Genomic DNA, 11,910 nt, shown 5'->3' with positions numbered 1-11,910 from the left:
CTCACGACTATGTCAAATCTGCTGCTAACCTCCTGAGATGATGAGGTGTTCCACTTCCATGATATTCCATCGTTCCTTCACTCATTCCTTCAAATAATAATATTGAGAACATTATGTTAGTCACTATGCTAGGATACAGCTATGAACAAGAAAGAGAGTAATCCTGTCTTCACAGAGCGTCCTTTCTGGCAGAGGAGCCAGTGGACACATGAACTACTCAATTTTAGGTATGAAGAGGACTAAAGAGGAAAAGTGTGCCGTACTAGTAGAGTCACTAATCAGGGAACTTGGACTTGCCTGATTAGTTTACTTCCTTGAGGAAGACATTCAAAGTGAATTTTGGACAATTGGGGCAGTTGAGTGTTGGGGGGCAGAGTAAGAATAGTCTATGCAGAATAGCACATGTGTAAAGGCTCTGAGGCAGCAAAGAACTTGGCATATTTGAGAAACTAGAAAAGGTTGGTATTACTGCATTATGGAGAGTGAGTGGAGTCAGTGAACGGGATAAACTGGCATGTATATAATCTTGTAGACCATGTAAAGGATTTGAGTGGTATGTTAATGGTAATAGAAAACCACTGAAGAATTTTTTTTGTTTGTTTGTTTTTAGGCGAGGCAACACTTGGTTGACCTCACAGATTGTAAGGACCTTGTCAGCTTACAATCCCTTATTTTTTATTTATTTTTTATGCCTATAGCACCTGGTCTTCTTAGGTGGTCTCCCATCCAAATACTAACCAGGCCTGACCCTGCTTAGCTTCTGAGATCAGACGGGATTGGGCTCATTCAGGGTGGCAAGGCCGTAGACCATGGAAGAGTTTTATATGTGGAGTTTGATATGATGTCACCCATATGTCCAAGGAAACATTTTGGCTGCGATATAAACAATAGGTTGGAGGTATGGCAAGAATGAATGCGTAGAGACCAATTGGGAAGCTATTACAGCTGTCCAGACAAGAGATGAAGTTAGCTTGGATTAGGGTTGTAGCCTTGGAGATGAAAAAATAGATTTAACAAGTATTAAGGAGTGAAAATTGGAAGCACATGGTGACTGAGTAGATATTAGCACTAAGAAAAAGGGAAGATCAAGAATGACATCCAGGATTCTGGCTTGAGCCTCTGAGTGAATGGCGATATTGTTCACTGAGATGAAACATACTGGAGAAGGACTGGGTTTTGGGGAAAAAATGACTTTAGTTTTGAATTTGTTAGATTGTGCCACGTTTAAAACATCCACAAGGAAATGTTGAGTAGGTAGCTGGACATACTGGTCTAGAGATCAGAGATGACATTTGGGCTGTAAATTGCTACTCATTGTTGGGTAAACAATTCAAATATTGAAACTGATACTTCAAATCTTGACTGATGGCAAAAGCATTCTATCTACTGTTTCCATTAAATGAGTGTTCCAATTACATTATTTTAAAAGACTCTTGACAGAATATGAGACTTACAATGTCTCCATATTAAACTTCAGACTTTTAGATGTAGGAGGCCAAATTGGTCTGCATTGCCAACAACCAGATACCTCATTATTATGACAATACAATGTGTCTGTTGCAGATATTACTATTTGCCTTCCAATGTCCATTTACTTTCCTCCTTAGTAACAGAACCTGAGCTACATTTCCTAGCCTCCTTTGGAGTATTATGTGGCCCTATGACTAGAGTGCTTGCCAGTGAATGCAAAGAGTAGTACTGTGTGGGCAGAGATTATAATGGGTGGGAGGCAGGGGTGGGGAAAAGCTCATGTTCTCCTGCCCGCTGCTTCGAATCCAGATGTAATGGCTAGACAACCAGCTGCCATTTGAGTTATGAAGTCATGTGTGGCAGAGCAGAAAGATAGATGGAGACTGAGTGCTTAAGGACTTTGTGGAGCCCCTAAATTAACCATAGGTTGACTAAAGTATGTCTCGTTTTACCTAAAAAGGGGTTGGAAAGCTATGTGTATTTACATTGTAGTTGGTTCTGTTATTAACAGTCGAAGTCAATTGTTTGACGCCACATTTGGCAATTACCTGAATACTTTACTATAATGTAATCTATCATAGCATGAAATCTGGTGAAAAAAATAGATTTGGATATCATCCAAAGAAGTTTATTAGTGGAGTGCTAGTGGAATCTTGTTTTAATGCTGTTTACCTCTTGCCCAGTGCTTGATCAAGAACAATAAAAACACAGGGACCAGAAATATCAGCAACTGAGCTTGAATGGCAAACAGAAACTCCAAAGAAATGAATCAGCAATTTTGAAGAAATACTTGCAGATTGCATCTGTGAGCTTTTGCTGCATAACAAACCACTTCTAAATGTAGTGACTTCAAACAATAAGCATTTATCCAGTTTATGCTTTTGCACATTGGCAATTGGATTGGGCTCAGCTTGGCTGCTCTGATGATCTAGGCCAGGCTTGGCTGCTCTTGGCTGGAGCTCATCAACCGTCTCTAATTGGGTGCCAGGTCAGATGGGGCTGACTGACTTTTGGCTGCAGTGCTTTGTTTTTCCTCTATGCAGTCTCTTATTCTCTAGGACTTATTCACATGGCAATGGTGGCAGAGGTCTCAAAAAGATGGGTGGAGGTGTATAAGGTTTATTGAGGTCCAGGCTTAGAATTAGCACAAAGTTGCATCTGCACCCATCTATTGGCCAAAGCCAGTCATGAGGCCAGCCTAGATTTAAGGGGTGAAAAAATAAACTTTTTTTCTTGATGGATTTCAATAAATTGTGGTGGAATTAAGAGCTGTTTTTGCAATCTGCCACACAGACACCCAAGCGTCTAATGGAAAGAAGTGATGAGGGACTATTTGCTCTAGCAGGTGTAAGATATCTGTAAAATTTCTGTAGGAAACAACTCAGGGTTCGGGATTGTGGTCATGTAATTAGTCAGGGCTGGATTCAAATCCTGACTGTGCTGTTTACTTGCTGGGTTCCTTATTTATAATGACTACTTCATGGGTTTTTGAGGGTTCTGTATATGTAAAACTCTTAGCATGGCTCCTGGCACGTGCTAAGCAATAATAAAAGGCAGCAGTTATAGTTGTTACTATAGGATACTGCTGTGGCAAAGGGTCTGGGTCAGAGACAGAATTTATCAGGACTGAAGATGAAAGGCTGGGTAAGAGAGAGGTTGGCTCGGGCTGGTAGAGAGAAAGAGTTATCACAGGATTACGCGGTGGGCCAGGGCAAGGCAGAATTCAGGATCAGACAGACTAGAGACTCATCAGAGCCATGGGCAAGCAGATCAGCACAGGACTTCTACCAACAACAGGTGTAGTTAACAATTTATTGAGCACTTACAATGTGCTAGGCACTGCTCTAAGTGCTTTACAAGTATCGATTCATTTAATCCTCACAACACTCCTGGCTAGTTGTTTTTGTTACCCCATTTTGTACTTGGGGAAATTGAGGCATAAAGAGGCTTTTTTTTTTCTTTTAGCACATACCTCAAAGCCACACAGCCTTCGAATGGTGAGCCAGGATACCAACCAGATCTGTCTCACTCTAAGCTCCTAGTGCCCTCACTATACTGTGGGAAGACCCAGGCAGGAGCCAGTGTCAGAGAAGTGAAATTCAGAGGTTTCCAGAGAGGCAGAGAAGATTTGAGTAGGCCACTATGGCACCCAAAGAACTGTAGCTGAGGAACTATGGGGGCAGGGGTGGAGAGAGAACTGTCTTAATAATTGAGACCTTTTATTTAGCTTAGCATTCCCATTTGCACTATTTCTGGCATTAAAATTTCTAGACCTCAAAATGAGGAAAGGTGAGAGTTACTTTCCCTTCACAACTTGTTGACTTCATTTACTCTTCTTCTACTGCTTCAGCCCTCTGCATCCTAACTCCCAACCCTTACCTTGGTCAAGGTCACTAGTGACCTGGGATGGCAACATCCAGTGGACTCTATTCAGTCCTGATTGTTTGGTGATGAAGAGATGCGGACGTTCATTTATCGAAATGCTTTTCTACCTGCCAGATAATCTCGGCCTAGAGGAGGAGACTTCCACCCTTTAACAAGCATGGCCTTGGGTAACTTACTCTGGGGCCAAATTCCACTCCTTCCTTCAACTTTCCTTAGCATTTACGGTAGCACATTCCTATGGCCAGTATCATGCATCTCCACTGTTTCGATATTTTTTCCTCACTCCTTTGAGTGATAAGAACATAAGTTCTACAGTCTCTTACTTGTAGTCTAGACTGTGACAACAGGAAGTAAGGGCGGTCACCATCATTTATTGAGCTCACGTCGAGGTATTTCTTTAGATACAATGCAATCAGTTTTCAGCTATGTAGTACTATTTTTATTTTGCACATATAGAAACTGAGTCTCAGAGAGAAAATTAACAAACAGCTGGTAGAGGAGGAGTCCAGATTCAAAGATACTCAGGTTATTTTGACACAGAGTCTGTGTTTTCCTGCAACCTCATGCTGCCTCTCCTAATTCACAAATGGTATACCATGGGATCAATAGCATTGTCTGCAATAACACAAGAGTCTAATTTGCATTTATTTATTTGTTTGTTTAATATTTATTTACTCTTACTGCCTTCTGGACCTAGCTGAACCAGGCTGATTGATTAAGGAGAGTATAAGCACAGACCTGCTTCCCAATTGCCCAGGGTGTAAATGTTCAGAGGTCTGAATTCTATTGGAATGCCTGGGTGCCTCTTTTTCTGTAATTTGTAGCCAGAGTCTGTCCTTAATTAGAATGTCCCTGGGATTTTATGAGGAGGGGAAAATGCACTGGTGAGCTTATAGATCAATAGCTCTTCCACGAGACACAGATATAGAGCAGGCAATAGTTCAGAGATTAGAAATTGCAATCCAGGCATGAAGGCACCTTGGAAAAACACATATTTTATCCCACCCCATACCACCCCCCCTTGGGATCACTGAGTGTCACTGAAGCCAATAAGTTAAAACTTAATATGTGAAGCTTAATGGGCAAAGCAGCATATTAACAGAGGAAAACGAGAGGCATTTCTTGACCTAGTAATTTGGAAGGAGAGTAGGTGAAGTGTGTAAATTTGAGAAAATTCAAAGGTGAGTCATTTTGGAAATGTATAGTAGGCATATATCACACTAACTGCAGCTCAGAATTGTGGATCTCACTCCTGAAATCCATTAGAGCAGGGCTTCCTAGCATTTTTACCATTTTAATATTTGCATCGTTGTTTGCTTGATTTTGTCATATGTGGTTTATGTTTATTTAAAACTTCAAATGAATTAAAATGATTCTTACTCTGAAGTTTTAATGATGTTCCCTTGAGGTAATTGGAGGCACTTTGTGGTGGGAGGCATCCCAGTGCTGGGAATTATGGCATCATGGAAATGAAACCCACTGCTACCTCCTCCCATTTTTAATTTAGAAGGAACAGCTGGACATAGTGTTTAAGAGCTGAGGCTAAAAAGAAAGGAAACTCTGTGATCCAAAGAGCTGGTCTGAAAAGAGGGGTGAAAAAAGTGGTGACCTTGAAGGTCCTTGACCAAATCTGAGTAGGAATTAATGTTGTAATCACAGGAAAGGAAAAAAGACAATGGCATCCAATTCTGTCAGGAATTTAATCCCTGCCCAAGTCTTAGGATGTTATGTCTAGGAGTTCATTTATTCAACAAACATTTTATAAGGGCCTACTATGTGCCAGGCTGTGTGATATGCAGTGGGCATTCAATAGTGAATCAAGGAGAGGCCCTGTTTTTAAGAGACTGATATTCTGGTGGGATAGACTGACAACCAATGAATAAATAGTGTATTATGTCGGCTGGTGCTAAATGTTGTTTGAGAGCAAGAGAGTGAGCAAGAGAGAAAGAGAGAAAGAGGAGCAGACAAGAAAGAGATTTCGATGGAAGAAGTGCTTTTTATATGCAGAATGATTAGGGAAGGACTCTTTGAGATGGTACTATTCGAATAAAGGACTGGTATGTACCAAAATTCAATGGAGTAAAAAATAACAAGTATAGTGTACTTGTGAACCTACGTCACTGGATGGCTAAGAGAGACATCACTAGAATTCCATTTGAACTTCAACAATGTCTTTGGCTGCTCTATTAAATGGATATTTAGAAAAGACTCTTGAACTCTCATAGGGTCTCATTGCCAGAAAGTTACCAAACCTTGGCTCTGCAGAGTTCTATAGCTTTGCTAATAATATGAATCTGTGAATGTATAGACCATGGGACAACCCCAGTTTGGCCAATGATTTAATTTTCATTGCACCTGGTCTCCAGTGATGACAGGGACAAGCAAGGCTATTATCCAACTCCAGGGAAAAACAAATCAAAATCCTTGGACCACATAATGCACTGTAGTCATTCTTTTTGACAGGTTGTCATGGTATATTAAATAAAATTTCTCATCTGCACATCTGAGGGTGAGAACTAATGTGGCATAGAAGCTTCATCAAAAATAGAATTGGTTATTTGGGGGAAGTTTTACCTTCAAGACAAAAATCACTTGTTTACTTAAGCAAGCCATTATCTATCTGCCTTCTTATGCCCGAATCTTCTCTGGTATATTTTAGATTTTTGCCCTACCTAGGAGGTATTTGTCTGTAAGAAACAAAATCCATTCAAACAGTCTTAAGAAAAACTGGAGAAATTTATTAAGAAAATTCAAGGCAATAGCATGCAGCCGAAGGGAAGGAAGTCAATTGGGGCTTATAAGATATCGGAACCTCAATTAGAACATCATGAAGAATGAGAGTTACTTTCTCCAGCTCTCTGGAATCTCATATTCTCTTGTCTTTGCCTCTCCCTGCTCATCTGTTTCACTTCTGTTCTCTCCCTGAAGAGTGGCTTTCTAGGTTTCTCTGAGCACATTGCTGCTCTAGCTTCTGCCTTTACATTACTTCCTCTCTCATTCTTAAAAAGAGACCCACTAGAACTAGCCCTATCCAATGAATAAATACGTGCAAAAAGTAAGGTATAGATAAACATATCTATAATCAGTTTTAGTACATGCATGTATGCTTAGAAAAAAACAAGAAAGACATGCACTGAAGTGTTTTTAATCGTTACCTCTAAGTGATAGGATTATGGTGATTTTAATTTTTTCTTTTAGTGTGTCTGTACTTTTCCATCATAACTATATAGTACTTTTGTAGTTGTGAAGAAATTACTTAAGAAAAAGATGAGGTGAAATACATGTAATGAATTCAATTGGTCTAGGATGAAACCCAGCAATGGAGCTGGCACGTGTCAGATATAAGGTACAGGAAAGAGGGTTTATGGAAGGTGCTGGCCAGTTGGACTGGGGAAGGTAGCAGGAAAGAATTCCCACACACAGAGGGGAGAGTTAGTTCTACATTTATTTAATTACTTTCAAGAAAACATACTTAGATAGTTGTCAGTGCCATCATGGGAGCAGAATTTGTAAATAATGATGACATGCTCCTCAGATCTCTGGATTTTCTCTTTTTTCTTCTTGCTTTACTTGTGAAACTACCTGTTGTCTAAGAGTCTGTTAGTCCTACAGCATCTCGTGTTGTCTGACTGACTGCTTGCTGTCATCTAGGTGGTGAAGTTCAGATCCCGAGTTCCAGCTATTTCCCGACTTATCCCCTTTGTGGAAGACACTTGAGTGAACCTCATAAGTGTCTCCGTCTACAAGACACCACCCGAACAATCTGGTTCTTAGAGCTTTTCTCTGACTCCCATCATCCTCAGCATCAAGTCCACACAGCTCAGCATGGCCAAGAAAGCCCTCAGGGCCCTGGCTCCCGCCCGCTTGCCATCTCATCCGCTTCTCTTGCCCTCTTTCACTTCACTTACAGCAACACCGAATGACTTGCAGTTCTCCTAACACACCATAGCCTTTTACACTTCCTTGCATTTGACCGTGCTGTTCCTTCTTTCTGAAATGCCCCTCTCCTGTCTTGTCTGTTTGGAACCTTTTCTTCCTTCCTTCTGCTCAGATGCCACATCTTTTGGGTAGATTTCCTTGAAATCTCAAACGCAAACTTAATTCTCCGTGTACCTTTGTGCCTTCAAGCACCGATGGTATTGCTTCTACAATGCCACACAGTAATTTGTTCGTTTACAAGCCTCTCTCTCCTCCTAGAGGATGAAATTGTCTCCTTGAAGGCAAGAACTGCTTCATTGTTTCTGAATCCTCAGTTCTTATTACCTAATAGGTGCTCAGTACATGTTTCTTAAATGAATAAATAAATGATTACAACTTGGGACTCCTGGGAATATTGTGTATTAGAAGGTACAGTGAATAAAAGTGAAAAGGAGAGCATAGACTGCAATAGAGGCCCCACAGACATTATCTCCTTTAATCCCAACAGCCCCCTGAGATTTTTATTATTCATCTCGTTTTACAGATTAGGAAACTGCAGCTCAGAGAGGTTAAAAAAAACTTGCTCAAAGCCATGCTTCTAGAAAGCAGCAGAATCAGGATCTGAATCTGCTTCCAAAGCCTATGCTCTTTTAATTACAGAATTTATATCAATCTAAACCTTTGTCTGCTGCTAATGAGCTATGGGACCTAAAACAGTTCATTTAATGTTTATTATGGTCAGATTTGCACATCTGTAAAGCAACTAAACTCTAAGACAGTAGTTCTCAAACTCTAGTTACATTTTAAAATCACCCGCAAAGCCTTTATGAAACTGTTGTGTAGTTCCCATGCCCAGAGATTCTGATATTAGTGTTAGGTGGTGCCTGGAAATCAGTATTTTTTCCCAAAGCTCTCCAGGTGATTCTAATGTGCAGCCAGAGTTAAGAAGCATTGCTTTAGCTGAGTACTTCTAAAACTTTAATATGCATATAACTCATCTAGAGATCTTGTTAAATGAAGATTCTGATTTAGTAGGTTCAAGGTGAGACTCTAGATTCTGCATTTTTCATAGGCTTCTGGTGTGACCGATACTGCTGGTTTTCTGACTACCCTTCCAGTAGCAATACTTAGGTTAGGGAGCCTGCATCCTAAATGATCAACTCTAAATTACTCAAAGATACGTGTTGCTATCGTCTCCCCTAAATAGACAAATGTAGCTTTCTTGTTCATTCAATTCAACGTCAATGGACCTACAGTCTTTGATCCTGAGTGGTACTGACCACCATCATCTTTACTGATTGGTATGGTAATTCACTCTGGTCTCTCTCTCCACAGCAGGAGCACAGTTGAAGGACATTGGGCCATCAATGAGGGCAGCAGATGATATCAACCCAAACACCAGAGAATCCAAAGTGGGCACAATGCAGAGTGTGGCAAGGCTGGTTTTCGTGCAGTGCTGAACATCTTGGCTGGTTGAGGTCTAGTGGCTGGCACAGTAAGGGGTGTTAGGATGGCAAAGGAGAATGAGGGCAAGGGATAGGGGAACTGTTAAATAAAGTTTAGCCAAGGGCTAAAGACAAGTTCTCAAGACAAGTTCTCATGAGGTCAAATTGTCAATAATCATTAATCAATAAATATTAAACTTCACTCTCTACTACCTACCAACCCTAAGCAGGATGTGTGTCGTATGGAAGGGTATGTGTGGGATAAATGAGTTGTATAAATGTTTGCGAGTCAGAGAAGAAACATGGCTTGCAAAAGCCCTGCTTCTCTTAGAAAGCCTGATTCTGAATTCTTAGTCAGTTCTCCAAACCAGGTCACAGTGAAGACCCGTGAGTGATTTATTATTGACAATTGGTACATCTTGGTAGAGCAATCTCCTGGAACTCCACATACACATTCCTGCATGAATATGAATACAGTTCCAGATGTTTGGTGTTGATATTACCAATGATGGGGAGATCTGTCCCTTTTTAGGGAAAAAGCGGAAAGCAAATTTAAGGCATTAGGGAGAATTTCTCCCCCACAGTTTCTTTCAGGTTTAAATTCTGCTTGGCCTGGAGGCAAGGCAGGACTCAGATGGCCTCTCTAGACGGCTTTCCAGCTCCTAGTTCAGTTCTGTGTTTACAGCTTGGAAAACCAAACACCTTAACTACCCAGATATTCTAGCCACTGAATGTTTTTCACAGATTTGGTAGCAGGAACACCCTACCTCTTTGTTTAGCCACTTGAAAAGAAGGATTAAAGAAAAAGAAAAATCAGAGACTTGCCACGAATAGATGGAATGGAGTTTGTTTTGTAAAGCTGCACCTCTACATTGTGGCCGTATCCCTTGTAGAAACTGAAAACAAAGCCGAGTTTGCTTTGTGCAAATTCAGCAGCACCAGGACCCCTTGGCAGAATGCCACGTCACCTCTTGCTTGGGCAATGTTTGTGCAAACTCTTACTTGGTGACACCTTGCTTTCTTCCAAGGAACAAATAGGGTGGAAATTCCTGATCTGCCTCAGTATCACCAGTAATCTGACCTATAGGCTTGTACCTGAATACTAAAACCTTGGGGTTCACTGCTCAAATATAATAATTGGGAAATGAAGAAAAGGAGTAAAGAGACTCTTCATAACCTTTGCAAATGTCACACACTATTTATATAACATTTACCACTTTTATTTTCCACAGCCTAGGATTTTGTGAGGAGAAAGGAATAGGCACCTTAAGCTAAAATGCATTCTTACAGGTCTTAAATTGCAGCCTCTCCTCTTTGAGGGCTAAAGCTTATTGGATGGACATCATTCTTCAGGAGCTGATTGCCTCAGGAAAAAAATTGAATTCTGTTTCTTGAATAATTCACCAAACTGGTTTTCTAATAGCTTCAGGAGAGAGAGAAAAAAATTTCCCCTAAATTAAATAAATAACAGGCCCCCAAAGACAAGTTGCTACCTGTTGGGTAGAAGTTCTGGAATTCTTTCAGTCTGTGTCATAATAAATGCAACAAGTTTTTGTTTTCTAATCCAATTTTATTTTTTTAAAAATTGTACTTTGACAAAAACCGGATTCAAATTTTTTCTATTGTCTTGCTTGTGTAACCACTGGAGGCCTGAGCTTGACTGAAGGAGTTACTATGTGAAAGCTAGTAAGTGTTTTATAAATTCTGGAAAGGAGGAAGCCACAATCTCATTTTGACAACCTTACTAACTGCAGGTAGATAAGAAAAGCAAACACAGGTTAATGCACCCAGGGATAAAGAGAACATGTACCTCCATGAAATGTGATAGATAAGTATATAAATGCTAAGGCCTCATGGAAGGCACTTATTTCAACTAAAATGCAAGTTTTATATATTTGATCCTTTAATAAAAGTAGACATTCTTAGACCAAGAACTTCTAAATAGCTGAAGTGTCAGGATGTTTCAGAACTAATTCACTGTAACTTGTCTTAAAATGCCTGCCATGACTAAAGTCAGAGATTGTCAACTGGCTGTGCTAAGGCCACCTTTGATCTGAAAGTTGAATTTTGTTTGGCTCTTATTGTGTTTAGAAATGAATTATTACAAAATCTTAAAATGAGGATGTTTCAAATAAAAATGCAGATTTCTAGACTCTCTTGAAAAATGGTAGATTCTAAAAGAATCACCCACCTTTCCACTTAGTCGATTGGCTGGAATTGTGTAGAGGTCACCCCTTCTGTAGGGCCCACACTTTCCAGTTTGGCACAGGTTGTCTTGAAGCCCACTTTGCTCGATATGTTGCCTCCTTCACCTCTGAAGTTCTTTGCTTTTTGACCAAAAATCAAAGCCTGAATATTCCTATCTAGTACCAAGGTGGCAGTGTGTGGCAGGAGAGTCCATATGTGCAGCCTGAGACAATTGTGAGTCCTTCTTTTTCACTCCCTGAAGTGGAAAAGGCATTTGGTAGACATTTGTTTTCTTTTTCTTATGGAGGCTAATAATAATGATAGCATAGATGAAGATGCTCTGGATTGAGGGACTTGGCTATAGTGATAATTTCTTTTATTTGATTGAGAGAATTCAGGAAAGCCAATTAATCTTTCAGAGTCTATGTTTCTTCATCTGTAAAATGAAGGGTTCGTTGATTCATTCGCCTAACATTTAAAACATACCTAGTCTCTTCCACAGATT

General features: G+C 40.2%; 1 pseudogene; it reads right to left on the bottom strand.

The window, feature by feature from the left end:
• Positions 1-689: 689 nt before the first annotated feature.
• On the bottom strand, positions 690-808 carry LOC120597334 (uncharacterized; annotated as a pseudogene).
• Positions 809-11,910: the final 11,102 nt, after the last annotated feature.

The sequence above is a fragment of the Pteropus medius genome, unplaced genomic scaffold (assembly GCF_902729225.1).
Source record: "Pteropus medius unplaced genomic scaffold, Ma_sr-lr_union100, whole genome shotgun sequence".
Lineage (NCBI taxonomy): Eukaryota > Metazoa > Chordata > Mammalia > Chiroptera > Pteropodidae > Pteropus > Pteropus medius.
This window is presented reverse-complemented; position numbering and strand designations above follow the sequence as displayed.